The sequence below is a fragment of the Cibotium barometz genome, chromosome 55, assembly GCF_041138505.1.
Source record: "Cibotium barometz isolate CiBa-2024 chromosome 55, ASM4113850v1, whole genome shotgun sequence".
Lineage (NCBI taxonomy): Eukaryota > Viridiplantae > Streptophyta > Polypodiopsida > Cyatheales > Cibotiaceae > Cibotium > Cibotium barometz.
Window position 1 is genome coordinate 21,198,262 of NC_141100.1, and position 15,766 is coordinate 21,214,027.

Genomic DNA, 15,766 nt, shown 5'->3' on the forward strand with positions numbered 1-15,766 from the left:
TCCAGCCTTTAAACTCTTTCACATCTGCAGCAGTCGGATTTATATCCGGGTATCTCCGGTGCCTCTTCATGCTCACCTTCTATGTAGTCCTAATAGCCTTTTCCCATCAGGAAATTCGTCAACCTGAACCTCCAAGCATGGAAGTTATTCTTGTCAAGCTTCTCAGCCACAATCTGTGTTATGCCATCATTAGACATCTTGCCAAACACACAATTTTACCAGAACCTGCACTCTGGTTTTTCGTGCACAAATGCTGTATTTTCTGCACAGCGGTACTGTAGTACTCTCAAATGTCACAACTAGTGACCTCAATGTGCATACATACACCCAATGGCAACTGTAGACCTCTTTGCAGCACCCACAGTGTTTGCACAGTCAATCTGTCTTCCTGCAGTACTTAAAACAGAGTTCTGCAGAGAATCGATGACTTACCCGTAGTGCTCGAAATGGCCTGCTTTCTGAAAAACGGAGGTCCAGACACGCCCGAAATGCTTTTTCTGCCCAAAAAATACAGTCCAAAGGACTATATAGTTGCCCTATAGCTTTACTCCCGCAAAGAAAGCTCCTCACTCAGAGACCGTTTGCCGGTGCCTCCCGTAGAGCTCCCGACAAGGGTGTAGTCACCAACACAATAGGGAAGAGTAGTTGAAGCTCTTACCCTCGTACCGCTTCCTGTGGTTCTCTTGCTTGCAGCTCAGCCCTTAGCACGAACCAAGCTCTAATACCATGAAAAGATGCAGGGGGGAAGAGAGCTTGAGCTCTTGCAAGCACACACACACTCACAAAACCCTAATAGAGAACACACAAGGTGAGAGGCTGAAAATCTTCTTCTTCTCTACTCAACACTCAACACACCATATACAAGATAAGAGTACACATAATATGAAAGGTACTCAACCAATACATACACGGGTTCTCTATAGTGTGAACCCGACTAAATGAGCTGGCGCTATAACTATGCCAGTCTCTAGAATGGCTGTCACACAGCCTGTCATCCCACTGGCCGCATATCTCCCATGATCTCACCAACCATGCTAGTGGTGTAAGTGTGGGGCCTATCCCCCAGGCGGGTCATCAGTGTCCACCGCCTCACTAGAGCTCGATATCTCAACAGCTAGCACGTCTACTATCCCCCACACTCCCTACTACGTCGTCATCATGGTGAAGATGGATGTGAGGGAGTGGGGGTGGGTCTAGTCAATGTAGGTGTTACAGGCTCATGAAAGCCATACCATGATGGGAATGCACCACTCGGACCCACACCACTCATACCTGTGCCTATGAAAGGAGTGGATTGCCCCCATGAAGACGATTGGCCATATGGGGTAGATTGCCCATATGGCATTGACTAGACCGATGGTAAGGCGGCCTATACATATGATTGAATGATAAGACATACAAAATGCATAAAGGGTAGACTTTTTGTAAGGTTTTGTTAAACCATACCTTTGTCTGAGAGTGAACTGTGTCCAAGGCTACGACCCATATCATTCCTTGATGATAGAGAATAGATTTTCAACATTTGGGTCGTGCGAAGGGTTGATCAACATTGCCTATACATACAACCCAACCCAAATATATGCATAAGAGTCAATTTCTTAAAGCATAAAGCATTCATAAATAGCTATTTATAAAGGACTTATGTATAAAGCTCTATGCATAGAGCCTTATGAATAAAGCCTACACATAGAGCCTTATGTATAAAGCTCTATGCATAGAGCCTACACATAGAGTATTATGTAAAAAGCTCTATGCATAGATCCTTATGCATAAATCCAACATATAGAGCCTTATGCATAGACACTATTACAGGTGGGTTAATTTTTGATGTTTTTTTCGACTGATTTAAACATGTAAAAAATCCTTGAAAGCATCCATAAGCACATTGAAAAAAGCATTGATATAGAACCGTTGATATGTGTATCAAAATACGTGGCGTTAAAATCGTCAAAAGTAAAAGTTTTTTTTCGACCCCTTTTTAAAAACTTATTGGGACATTGGTTTTGATGCTGACAATGACACTTATTGTGATTGGTATATTGACGCTGACAAATGATATTTTTTGCAAAAACTATTTCGATGGTTATATCGACGGATGCAAGTTTTATTTTTTTTAACAATGGTACAGATGCCCAAGTGCAATCCTGTAGCTGGGTGTAGTAGTATACTAGCTTTACAAACTACATCCTTGTTCTCTACTGAAAGGTCACAAAACTTGAATTTTGATTGAGTAACAAAAGTTACATATCTCATAATGGAGCCAACAAAAAGTACACAAAAGAGGCATAGTGCGAACAAAAAGAATTACACAAAAGAGGCCCGACTCCTATACATAGAAATGAAGTGGTTTACCATATTCACCACATTCATCAAGATCATGTTGTGGCACTCTCTCTCTCAAGTTGCTCGAGGAGGGCATGCGTCCCATGCATTAGGGCATACCTTTCTTCCACATCACTCATAGCATGACCGACCACTCTTTGCTGGAAGCATGAAGCATGAGTTCTTATTAGAAATAATTTAATTCCCATTCTGTCAAAAAAAGTGAGTGATGGTACTATTAACAGTTCAAAGTAGGTGCGGAAAGTATACTAGCCACCGCTTCCAAGATGGGAGCTCCCTATGCTCTCCATTTTCTTCCTTGCGGCCTCCTCTTGCTACTTATACCTTTAGGGATTTGCATGGTGCTTTCTACACTCCTCTTCCTAAATATCTTGTGAGCAATTCCAAGGCTTTTGTCCCCTAACTTTACCTTTCATGTGATGTCATTGTGCCAATTCTTCATCACGTTCACCATGTGATATTTTATCCATCTAGGATGGACCTGTTCACTACCTGGTCTTGGCATAAACGCACTTTTGATTTGATTCGCGACTCGTTCCTTCTCTTGATGCTATCAAGTTTATGCCATGTAGTCATGTAGTCATGGGCAAAGGCTATATTGCATAACTCGCAGATTTGAGACTTCATCTCATTGCCAATGCCATCCAAGACCACATTTTGATAGTGGGAATGAGCCAGATTGGGGATAGAGCGCGAGCAGGGTGTCCCCTAGCAATGGGTGGGCCCTCACGACACTGAGGGGAAGAAGCGTATGTGGAGTCACCACCACGACAACAAACCATCAAAAAATCTCATCTTCTAATGACTTGAGTTAGTTGAGCGAGCCATGGGTGGGGTTTGTGTGATGTTGCATGGAGTGTCCAAGGGTGTGGCCTATGTAGTGGTGGACTATGATGGTGCAAAAGTTCCAAGGTCTCCCCCAAAGTAGGCTTGAGCCATAGCCCTTTGCTGGGGGGCTCATTTATGACATGAAATGATAAAACTGGCTTGGGGACATTGCTTGTGGTGTAGGAAAGGTGGAGAGATTGGGGCTATATACGGGTGTGTCGTTAGGTGTACGATCCATGGTCTACACATATACCATCACAACAAACACAAACAAAACAAAGCATATTAGCTACTTCCGAAGCTCTGTGCATCAAAAGCATTAAGATCTATACATATAACTTAATCTATGCATGCATTAAGCTCTATGCATAAAGCTTGATGCATAGATTAAGCTTTAATCTATGCATAGAGCTTAATGCATGCATGCATAGAGCTTAATGCATGCATGCATAGAGCTTTAATGCATGCATAGAGCTTAATACATGCATGCATATAGCTTTATGCATAACTCCTACACATAAGCCTATGCATAGAGGTAAACATAAGCTAAATCTAAACTGAGCACCCAAGGGTGCAATAAGGAAAAACATACTCTAAGCAATCAAAAGAAGAAGAGAGCTTATCACTCTTATGTGAAGCCGAAAGAGAGGATTAGTGCAAGAGAGATGCAAAACAAAAGAGGCAACAACACAAGAATTCTCTAATAGAAGAATGCTTAAAGCTTAAACAAAAGAGGCATGTTGTGATATTAAAACATTGTTGAGACCTTCTACAATACTACTTAAACAAGCAGGGTGGACAATGCCCGTTTTGGATGATAGCTTCTGAGGACTTCCACACGCTCCCTACTATAAAGCCCAAGGTAACTTCTCTTTTATAAGAGAAGGATAGCGAAAATATTGAGAGCTGCCCCTCCACTATAACTACTCGTGGATAACTACTCCACTATAACTACTCATGGATAACCACTCCTAACTTGACTTAACCACCATTATACATGGCCTTAAAAATAATGTGCCATATCTTTATGCATAATCCCTAGGCATAGAGTTTTATCCATAAGGCTTATGTATACGCTTCCTTAAGGCTTAAGATGAATTAAAGATGGTTAACCCTAAATGATTACATGAATAAGAGAGATTACCTCAACGTCAAGCTGAAGGAGAGGACAACAATGTAAGACTGACAAAATATAACATGAGAAAAAGTGATTAGTAACACATTTATGAGAAAAGTTCTATGCATGATCTATATGAATGCATTCATGGTGCCTATGTATGCTCTAATTTGTGAGAGGATCCATCCATGTATAGCATAGAAGCTTAACACATTTAAACTCTATGCATGCATAGCACTCCAAATAAAAAAAGAATAAACTCTTTGCATAAGCTTAAGCCTTATGAATAAGTTAAGTTGACGCTTCAATCTCTTTGCATAAGCTTGAAGCTCTATGCATAAGCTTCAATCTCTTTGCCTAAGCTTAAGCCTTATGCATAGAGTGTGAGCATAATGTTTAAGTTTATGCATAACCCTAGCATAGGTTTATCCATAAACCTAAAGCATAGGCCTTATGCATAAGCCTTAAGCATAGGCTTATGCAAGAAGCTTAATTCATGCATCGAGATAGATGTAAGAGCTATATATATTAAGCATGTATGCAAGAGCGAGATGCATTAAGCTAGATGCAAGATCGTGATACATAAAGACTGCATAGAGCTAGATGCAAGGCCCTACATAGAGACTGCATAGAGCTAGATGCAAGGCCCTCCATAGAGCTAGATCCATAGGGCCTGCATAGAGCTTGATGCATAGAGCCTACATAGAGCTAGATGCATAGAGCATGTATGTATAGAGCCTCCATAAATCTTGATGCATAGAGTCTGCATAGAGCTAGATGCATTAAGCATGTATCCAAGAAGCATGCATAGAGCTATATGCATTAAGCATGTATGCATAGAGCTTGCATAGAGGTAAACCTAAGCAAGATCTTGCAAGGCTATGCATAGAGCTTGCATAGAGGTAAACCTAATCAAGAGGCTTCATAGGGTTCTTAGAATAGCTATGCATAGGCTTCTTGCAAGCTTGCATAAATTTTATGCAAAATCTATGCATAAGCTTCATATGCAAGCTTGCAAGAAGTCTATATAAACTCTATGCATGAGATTCTTGCACAAACTCTACACAAGGAAAAAAGCCTTACAACATGCTTTTTCTACCCACCTCCCCATCTCAGGGTCTCTTGTATACAGGTAAAAAAAGATAAAAATCAACAAATGTAGAAAGGGTTTATGATCCATACCTAGAAGTCAAGATATTGTGTAAAGATAGGCAGACCTTCAAATACACACAACACAAGCAAAATAACAACAAAATCAGACCATTAATAGAGCTGGGAGAGGTAACTACAACATAATGCGGATTTATCAGAGTGAAAATAGCAGCACTTTTATAATTAGAAGGGTGTAGAGATGTCGGGCCTATATCGCTGCTATTTTCGCTGTGCAACGGTTTTATCAGAGTGAAAATAGCAGCACTTTTATAATTAGAAGGGTATAGAGATGTCGGGCCTATATCACTGCTATTTTCGCTGCAACGGGTTTGCTACTTATAGCAGCAGCGAAACTAGCAGCTCTATTTCACTGTTGAGGAGCAAACGTATTGCATAATAGAAAAAAGCTAGGGCAAACTGGGGAGTCTACACATGACTCCCTAATCTACCACCCCAGCTCTTTTTTTTCTAATATAGACTTAGTAAAACTATCGGCATGGACAAGTGTAATCTAAAACTTACAAATGCCAAAAAGAAAATACATTTGCAAACCATGGTTTTCGGAATGTCAAAATTCAATTACAATACTTAGAAGATTACATAAGTGTATGTTTCCAAAAAACTCATATACAAGATAAAGCATAATAAAAACCTATGGAGCTAGGGGCTATGTAGATCTCATATTGTGCGATTGGTATTGTTCCTTGTGTGGCTTTAGCCCCTTCACTTCTTACATTTCCATTGCTATCGGCATGGACATTTGCATCACCGTTTCGAGTTATATGATCCTAAAACACAATAAAACTAACACAAGTGAGAATATGTTTTGCAAAAACAAAGAGGTTTAGAGTTTAGGAATGTACATATTTGCCATGCTTGCCAAGGATCTCCTCCAGTAATAACAATCCATCCTTCATCTTGCACCCTATCAAATAGATCTTGCAAACCCCGTTTTAATGCAAAATCATATTCCTCTTGCGTAGAGGACTGGTCTACTACTTCAAGCTGCAATTGTTCAAACAAGTGAACATTTTAAAAAGTTGTTATTTAAGATACCCTTATTTAATTAAAAGATAAGATACAATGTTAGGCTAATATATACTTAAAACTATTGTTGGGATATCGACTCCTGCTTCACATGTAACATCACGTCTCAAGTTATTTGCCATCTATCCAAGAAAAAACATAAATACTTCAAACTCTTTTGCATAGGAAGCTACCGGCATGTGTTGGTTGCTACCGGCATGCATGGGAAGCTGCCAGCATGCATTGGAAGCTATCGGCATGCATTTGTTGCTACCGACATGCGTTGGTTGCTACTACTGGCATGCGTTAGAAGCTACCGGCATGCATAGGAAGCTACCGGCATGTGTAGATTTCTACCAACATGCATTGGAAGCTATATCGACATGTGTCAAAAGCTACTCACATGTGTAAGAAGCTACACACATGCATTGGTTGCTATCGGCATGCGTTGGAAGCTACCGGCATGCATTGGTTGCTATCGACATGCATAGGAAGCACCCGGCATGCATCGGTAGCACCCAGCATGCATAGGAAGCTACTGACATAAATGGGAAGCTATAGGCATGCATTGCTTGCATACCAATATGCATATGAAGCTACCCGAGATGCTTAGGTAGCTACCGGCATGCTTAGGTAGTAGCACCTGACATGTAATGGAAAATTTCGATGCATTCTAGTAGCTACGTGCATGCTTAGGTAGCACTCGCCTAATGCATAAGGCTCATGCATACTATGCATAAGGTTTATGCATAGCATTCATAGCTAGCACGAGGCTACGCATTCGTAGCTTGCATAGAGCTATGCATAAGCCTTATGCAGCCATGAGTCTTATGTATTAGCCATATGGATAAGCTTAATACATAAGCCTCATGTATGAGGCTTATGCATGAGCTTATACATAAGCCTAATGTATGCGGCTTATGTGTGAGGCTTATGCATAAAACCTCATGTATAAAGCTTATGTATCTAGCTTATGCATAAGCTTTATACATAAGACTTGTGCATATGGCTTTATACATGGCTTATGCATATGGCTTTATACATGATGCTTATGCATACGGCTAATACATAAGCCTCATGCATAAGTTTATGTATAATGCTATACATAGAGGCTTATCGTCGCTAATGCATAAGCTTTATACATGAGGCTTGTGCATGTGGCTTATGCTTGAGGCGTTATGCAAAAGTGTCATGCATAAACCTTATGTATAAGCCTCATACATGAGGCTTATACATTAAATGGTAATGCATAAGTCTTATGCATGAGGTTTACGCACTACCTTTATGCATAAGGCTAATACATAAGTTTTATGTACTAGCCTCATACATGAGGCTAAGGCATATGGCCACCTTTGGATAGGAGCTATGCTATCCATGTAGGGGAGAAAAAATAGCAAATCCTAAAACTTAAAAACCTTTTAACATGTAAAAGCATAAGAGAGAGGAAACATAAAAGGGAGAGATCTCTTACCTTATGAGGCTTGTATGTGTGGATAACCTACAAAATCAAACCAAATAAAGAAAAAAAGTATTAGTAACCCTAATAGAGAGCATATACAAAACCCTAATCTTAATAAAAATCTTAATAAAAGATTATGCATAACATAGAAAACTTATTGAATCTTTCTTTTCCCCTTCTCATTATAGCTTCTCATTATAGCTTAGTCCTAACCCTAGCTTCTAAATAGAAAACATAATAGAAAGCTTTGATGGAGAGATCTCCATCAAATCTCTTTATTAGGGTTTCTATGTAAAAGCTAGGGTTAGGGTCAAACTGCAATGAGAGAAGGAAAAAAGACGAAAAGAAAAAGTTAAAAGAGAAGAAAGAGAACGGAAATACTCACAAGAAAGCTTTAATGGAAAGCTTCTTTCCATAGGAAATGAAGGAAAACAGTAGACATATCTTGCTTAAGCTTGAGGAGGATAGGGTAGGAGAGGTAAAAGTGATGGGACAAGGCAAGAATCTACAAAAAAGACTAAGAGTACAAGTTTATTGTATTCAAAAGATAAAACTATGCGGCAACAAAAGAAGAGGGATATTTTTACAATATAGCAGTGTTTTTTCGCTACTATAGACGCTGCTGAGTAGCAAAAAAGCGCTACTAAAAGCATTGCATAGTAGCGAAAAATCATTGGAGAGCAGCAGATAGATCACTGTTGAGCATCTTGAAAATCCTAGATATTTTCCTTCCAAAAACGCTACTACACTTCCGATGTGTTATAGTGTAAGCTTAAAGCTTGAATGTCTTTGCATAAGCTTGAAGCTTCAATGTCTTTGCATAAGCTTGAAGCTCTATGCATAAACTTCAATCTCTTTGCCTAAGCTTAAGCCTTATGCATAGAGCTTGAGCATAATTCTTAAGCTTATGCATAAGCCTTAAGCATAGCCTTAAGCCAGATGCATGCATGATTAAACCTAAGCTAATACTGAACCCTAACACCCAAGGGTGAAATGATCAAAATCAAAGCAAATAAACAAACAAAAAGAAGAGAAAGGTAATGGGCTACTTGGAGTCTTAGCACTTATAAGCTGCAAAATAAACACACAATTAGAAGCTACATATTAGAGACACACATATACAAAAAAATAACTGAAATAAGAAAGGGATGGGAGAAGGCAGAGGCGAGAATCTGTAGTTCTTTGGGGAGTTCGGACAAGCAAATCCACATTTCAAAAATGCTAATAGTAAGGCGTCACAGTTTTGTTAATAATTTCCATATCAAAATAGGCATTGATATACTGGTGCCGAAATGAGCATCGATAAAAGCGCCAAAATACACATCGATAAAACCTATTTTTGATGCTTGTTTCTATAGTGATTTTCCTTGATGCCTACTTCAGTTCATTTTTTAATTCAAATTCACATTCAAATTTTAATTTTTTTGGCGGCCCGACACCTTCCTATAAAAAATAAGAATACACTGACTAGGCCATGCATGAAGTATAAAATAAGTTCCACCTCCCCCTCATTTGGAACCAAATTTACATGCATATTCAACATACATGGAGCTCGTGGAGTGATATGAATCTTTGAAATTTTATCAATTTAGAGGAGAAAATGTTGTGCCCATGCAATCGTTGTTGCAAGTAGCAAGTCCCCTAACATCAAAGAATTTACAACGAGAATTCCAAAAAATGGGACGTATTTCCAATAGAGCTTGGTAACATCTACTTACTGGCCTCAATGTTCGCCCAGACAACAAGGTGGATGTCCAACGTGAGCAGAGAAAAAGAGAAAGGGTACAGGCAACCTCGATGGGATGGAACATGAGCAAGCTTTTACGGACTCGGATGATCAAGTTCTAGAACATGACATGGCCGACATGACAGATGCCATGTGCACGACACAAGCTACGGAGTAGACGATCATAATTTGGAGCATCCAATGGCTCAAGAAGTAGAAGACATCAGATGACATGTGGAGAATGCTTCTCAAGAGGAAAAAGAGCTACGTAGGCTTTTCCATCTACCACTTTCCCTTAGAGCACGTGTTTCAGTTCTCCACACTTGCTTTTCCATATTGAACTTACAATCAATATATGTGTGGTCTGATATGAGTGTTTTAAAACTTATGGGGTATGTGTCCCTTCCCCTCTCTCTATTTCACATGCTTGCATGAATGTCTTGTATTTATCCTTTACTGTTTGTTCTGTTATATGTAACGGGTTATTGAAGGATCAAATTCTACTAAAAGACAATGAGATGCCTTTGGTCCATGCTTGAGCAAAAGAAATGTTGCACTCCATAGAGATGGATCTTCTTGATCCTATGTGTATTTTCAATAACATTGCGTGCATGCTTTCAAAAACCATCACAGGTGATAAAGAGAGTAAGAAACAAAGAGATGATCTACAAGAGGTGGATTGCATGTAAAACGTATGGGCATAGAGCAGACTTGATGGGAAGGTGATTCTCCCTAGAGCACCTTAGGTCTTAACTAAAGAAGAGTAGTGGTGTGTAAAGAAGTGGTGTAAAGAAGTGCATCAATGACTTTCGTATTCCTACTTGTTGTATGCATTTCTTGAAGAGAGGATTCACAAAGGATGAAGACCTTAGGTCTCATGATGACCGGCACAAATCTTACAGTTTGTGCTGTGAATAGCCATTAAGGATTGCCTCAGTTATCTAAGACATAAGAGTGAAAATATATAAGATTAGTGCAGTGGTGGTATGATGGATATCAAATAAGAATATCAGAAGAAATATGCTGGAAGTACCTCGTCTAAACTCCATTAAAGCAGTTACAATGGCAGATAAATTCTTTCCAACAAGTTTCCTGACCATTCAATTGCACCTACTTGTTCATGTTGTGACGAGGTTTTTATAGCAAGTGTTATTCATAGCCAATGGATGTTTTTCCTTGAGAGATTTATGAAGACACTGAAAGGTTTTGTTTGTCAAAAAGCTTTCCCTAAGGGCAGTATGGCAATGGGATGGCTTGTTAAAGAATCTCTTGTATACATAATAGAATTTCTTAGTACGTCAGACCCAGATATGCCATGATTGTGGACACAAGAAGAGGATGAGTGTGCTCATTGGGAAAGAGCCTCAAGGACAAGGGATTTAGAGAACAATGGATATTTTTTATATGTACACAAGATATCATAAGACATAGTCTTGTATAAGTTTTTGTTCTTGATATAATTTCATGATCTTCTTTTGCTTTGCAGTATCACAAATCTAGTGCATTTTGGTCACGTGGTCATCACTTTCAGGTGGAGAGAATAGAAAAGAAAAGAACAACATTTGATTGCACTATCAAAGCAAATTTCATGTAGTGAAGTTATCTAAGTAGTGAAGTTGGCATTATCAAGGTTGGGTTCAGAAAGTTTTTTATGTTCATTTTTTATGTGAAGTGGTTCAAGGTAGTGACTCAAGGACCACAAGCAAGAATGTGCAGAGATAACAATGTATTTGTTCAAGTTGACTCCACAAAGATATGGACAAACCAAACGGACACATTTGTGCTACCAGAGCATTATGAGTAGGTCATCTTCAAGATGGACCTGAGAGATCATAGGTGTTTTTTTGTAATCTAAATTTATCTACACACTAGAAAAATATTTGAAGATATGGAAATATCAGATGAAGTAGAGGTTGAGAAACCCCCTCAAGAAGCATAAGAAATAGATATTGATCTAGTTGAACAACTATGAGAAGGATCAAATGAAGGTATAGTAATTCAATAATTACTAGCACTTGAACCAAAAATAAACACAATAACTAATCCAAAATTTGAAGAAGAAATATAACAATAACTTTCAACACAACCACCTCTAATGCATGAAATAGAAGAGGATGATACGGAGGCTACACCCATTGATGAAGATGCAGTTGGAGAGGTATTTCTGGAAATAGATGTATTTGGAGCCATGGATCTAGCTAAGGAGGATGAGAGAGTTGATGATGAGCTATAGAAGCTTATTTCATTTTTATTTACCAAGCAATACTTGGTTTTTGTTAATGTTTTTTTTTTGCACACTTTATTTTTTTAAGGAGTCACACAAAAAAACAATTTTTTTTTAAATTTGACACACTTTTTGGCGCTTATATCGACCTTTATTTTGACACTTATTTCAACATTCATTTTTGCATGTTATTTTAATGCTCATTTAGATATTTTTTGACATTTATATCGACGGGTATTTCAACAGTGCATCCCTTGTCAAAACTAGGCGGCGTTGGGAATGAGTCATCCTATAGGAGGGAGAGAGCCTTATGCATAGGGCCGATGCATAGAAGCCTTATCCATAGAAGTTTACACATAGAGCCTATGCATAGAGTGTTACAAGACATCATGTGAACATAACCAAGAGAGCCCCAAACTTGAGCTATTGTGAAAACCATATAGTGCTCTAGGTGATATGATCTAGACCTCAATGTCAATGTCGTGTTGGAGATATGGTGTTTTTGTTATGGTGGTTATGATGTTTTGATTGAGATTTCTAAGAAGATCAATTGTGAGTGATGTCTAAGGTAGTGTTGGGAGTTGGCTGACTATGGACAGGGTCACAAAACTGAGGGTCAACAATGACTAGTTAGTGTTAGGATAAGTTAGTTGAAGGTGTAGAAGGCTAGAAATAAGATTTTTTGGCTGAGAGGAAGCAATTTAGGGTCAAATCTGACAGCCAAAAGTCTATCAAAGTCATACAGAGTTTTGTGTGCTGGAGGATATCAAACAGGGTTAGTTTGAGGTTAGTTGATGTTAGATAAGGGAGTGTATTGCTGAATCATTGTGGGATCTAAGGTGTTTGAGGGTTTGTAAGTGTCAGAGGACACAAAAGTGGAATTTTTTTAAGTCGGCTAAGTCAAGGCTAAATCAGAGGCTAAATCAGACACAAGAGTCAGTATAGGTAGTCAGCAAAGGGATGTTGACCCCTCCTTTGAGTCCTCCTCCTCTCATCCCTCCTTTTAGTCCTACCCTCCTTTTACTCCTCTATTATGCCTCCTCTAACCACTCCTCTGAGTTCTCCAATCCTCTGAGTTCTCCAATTCTCTGAGTTCTCCAATCCTCTGACTCCTCTAACTCCTCCTCTGACTCCTCCTCCAACTCCTCCACTAACCCCTCCTCTGAACCCTTCTCTGACCCCTTCTCCTCTGACTCCTTTGACTCCTTCTCTCACTTCTCCTTAGAGTCCTCCACCCCTCCTCCTTTGACCCCTCCTCTAACTCCAATGACTCCTCCTCTGACTCCTCCTCTTGGGTTTGAGCTTATTGTGTGGATGGTTGAGTTTTATGTCAAAGGACACATAAGATGCATAAGTGGGAATGTTTGAACTCAGTTGAGTCAAGGCTAAATTAGATAGGAGGCAGTAGGCATTCAATAGAGTGGTACACGTTGACTTGATCAACATGGTTCTAGAGCAAGGGATTTGAGGGTCTAACCCCTTATCTGAGTCCTGCCATCCTCTGACACCTGACTCCTCAATGAACCGTCCTCCTCTTTGGTTTGAACCTGTTGTGTGGATGGTTGAGTTTTGTGTCAGAGGATAGAGAGGACACATATGCAGATTGGACCTCAAGAGTAATATTAAGTGCATTTTCAGCAAATTGAAAAGCCAAGATGGAGTATCTGCACAAAATGTGTCGAGGAGCTCATTAGAATATTCTAATTAGATGTTCTTTACTAGGGGTTGTGGAGTAGATGAAGTGGTCAAAGCCAAGATGTAAGCCACCCATTGTGTAGAAAATTGTTCCTGGTAGTAAAGCCAACAAAACCACAAAATGGAAGGCAGACAATGTGCTGGCAATAGCGACTCGGTAGTTTCCATTTAGCCTCTATCGTGTGAAGATATTCATGTCCTCTGTGAATGATGGGAAGCTCACCACTCCCATGAAAGTCAAGAATGAAGTTACAAAGATAAACATACTCACCCTTGCCTAATGGCATCATAAGAATGGCCACCTTTGTAGTAGATTGTGCCCACACATATTAACAACATCACATAAACAAATAGTCAGAACAACTAATAGGTAACGTCCCTTTTCATGTGTGTGAAGTATCTTGATGTTAAATAGAAGGCTTGCTTGAACCAACTCACCCCACGAGCATCACCTTTCTCTATCAGGTCACCTTCCTTCTGAGAAGCTTGTTGAATTCTCAGATTGACAGCGCTTCTGATATTTGAGTCCCCATAGGCTTTTATGAGATGTTGAGCTTTGTGTAATCTCGCAATTCTTCCATTCCCCATCTCTATGTTGTCGTCATCATTGTTCTCTCCAAAATCTAAGTTTACGATCCATAGGAAACAATCTAATGGGTTTCGGAATGCCGGGCACGGGAATTCGACATCCTCCAAAAACTGCTTTGCAAATGCTTTTTCGCCAAAGTAAGCTGTTTGACCAAATGAAAGTAGGCACAAATGATGTAAGAGTTAAAAGACCTTACTTCTTGGTGGCTAGAGGATAGAGATGAGCAAGGTTCTACCAAATCTGAAAAGTGTCTAGAGCATTTTGACCACATGGAAAGCTATTGCATTGTCGAGGCAGCTGGTGGGTTCATCAAGGAAGAGCAGGGGGGTTACTTGAGGGTTTCAATGGTGATGGGAGAGATACCTTTTCTCCCCACAACTAATCCCATGGATGTACCAACCACCCACACGTGTTTCAGCATAGTCCTACAACCCCATCTCGTATGATGCACCTTGCGTAAAGGGAAGAGAGCTTTCCTCTTTTTTGTGAAGCAAAAAGAGAGGATTAGTGTAAGAGCTACAAAAAAAAAGTGGCAACAAAATAAGATTTCTCTAACACAAGAATACTAGGACTTTATTGTGACCTTCTAGAATACTATTTAAAGACAAGCAGGGTGGACAATGCCCCTTTTGGATGATAGATTCTAAGGACTTTCCACCCACTTCTTGCCAACTATTAAAGCCAAAGGCAAGTTCTCTTTTACAAGAGAAGGATAACTTAGGACTCCCCCTCCACTTTAGCCACCTACTCGGATAACCACTCCTAACTTGACTCAACCAACATTCTAGATGGCCTACAGTAATGCCCCATATCTCTGTGCATAATCCTTATGTGTGTATAAGCTATACACATAGAGCCTTATGCATAAATCTCTATACATAGGCTTCTATAAGGCTATAATCCTTATACACTATGGTAAACCCTAAACCCAACACTCAAGGGTGGAATAAACATGAGCTTACATTAACGGTCACATGAGTAAGAGAGGTTACCTCAATAATGTAAAGCCAAAGGAGGGGACAACAATGCAAGACCTGCAAAACACAACATGAAAAAAGGTGATTAGTAAAACATTTATGAGAATAGTCTATGCATGTTCTATATGCATGCATGCATAGAAACTATATATGCTCTAATATGTGAGAGGATCCCACTTCATAATACTTGCTTGACCTCTTTACATTAGTATGCAAAGTCACTTTTCACTTAACTCTAACATAAGGATTTCTACCAAGCATTGTGATGACTATGTCTATATACATGTAAACTCTATGAATAGAGAGAATACCTTATACATAGAAAAAGAGAGCATAAGAAATATATCCTATATGCATAAGAGAGTATAAACATTTAAAAAACTTATACTCTCCATCCATGTATAGCACTCCACATAAAAACAGCATGAAGGCTTATGCGTAAAGCTTGCATAAGCTCTATTCATAAGGCTTCTACATAAGCCTTATACATAAGTCATTGTGCATAAGCCTTATACATAAAGCCTTGTGCATAAATCTTGCATACACGCTATATGCATAGAGTTTATACACAAGAACTATTTAAGCTTTATCCATAAGGCTTGCATACAGTCTTATACATAAAGCTTGCAT

General features: G+C 39.3%; 1 pseudogene; it reads right to left on the reverse strand.

Moving 5' to 3' along the window:
* Nucleotides 1-13,565: 13,565 nt before the first annotated feature.
* Nucleotides 13,566-14,596, reverse strand: LOC147607502 (ABC transporter G family member 1 pseudogene; annotated as a pseudogene).
* Nucleotides 14,597-15,766: the final 1,170 nt, after the last annotated feature.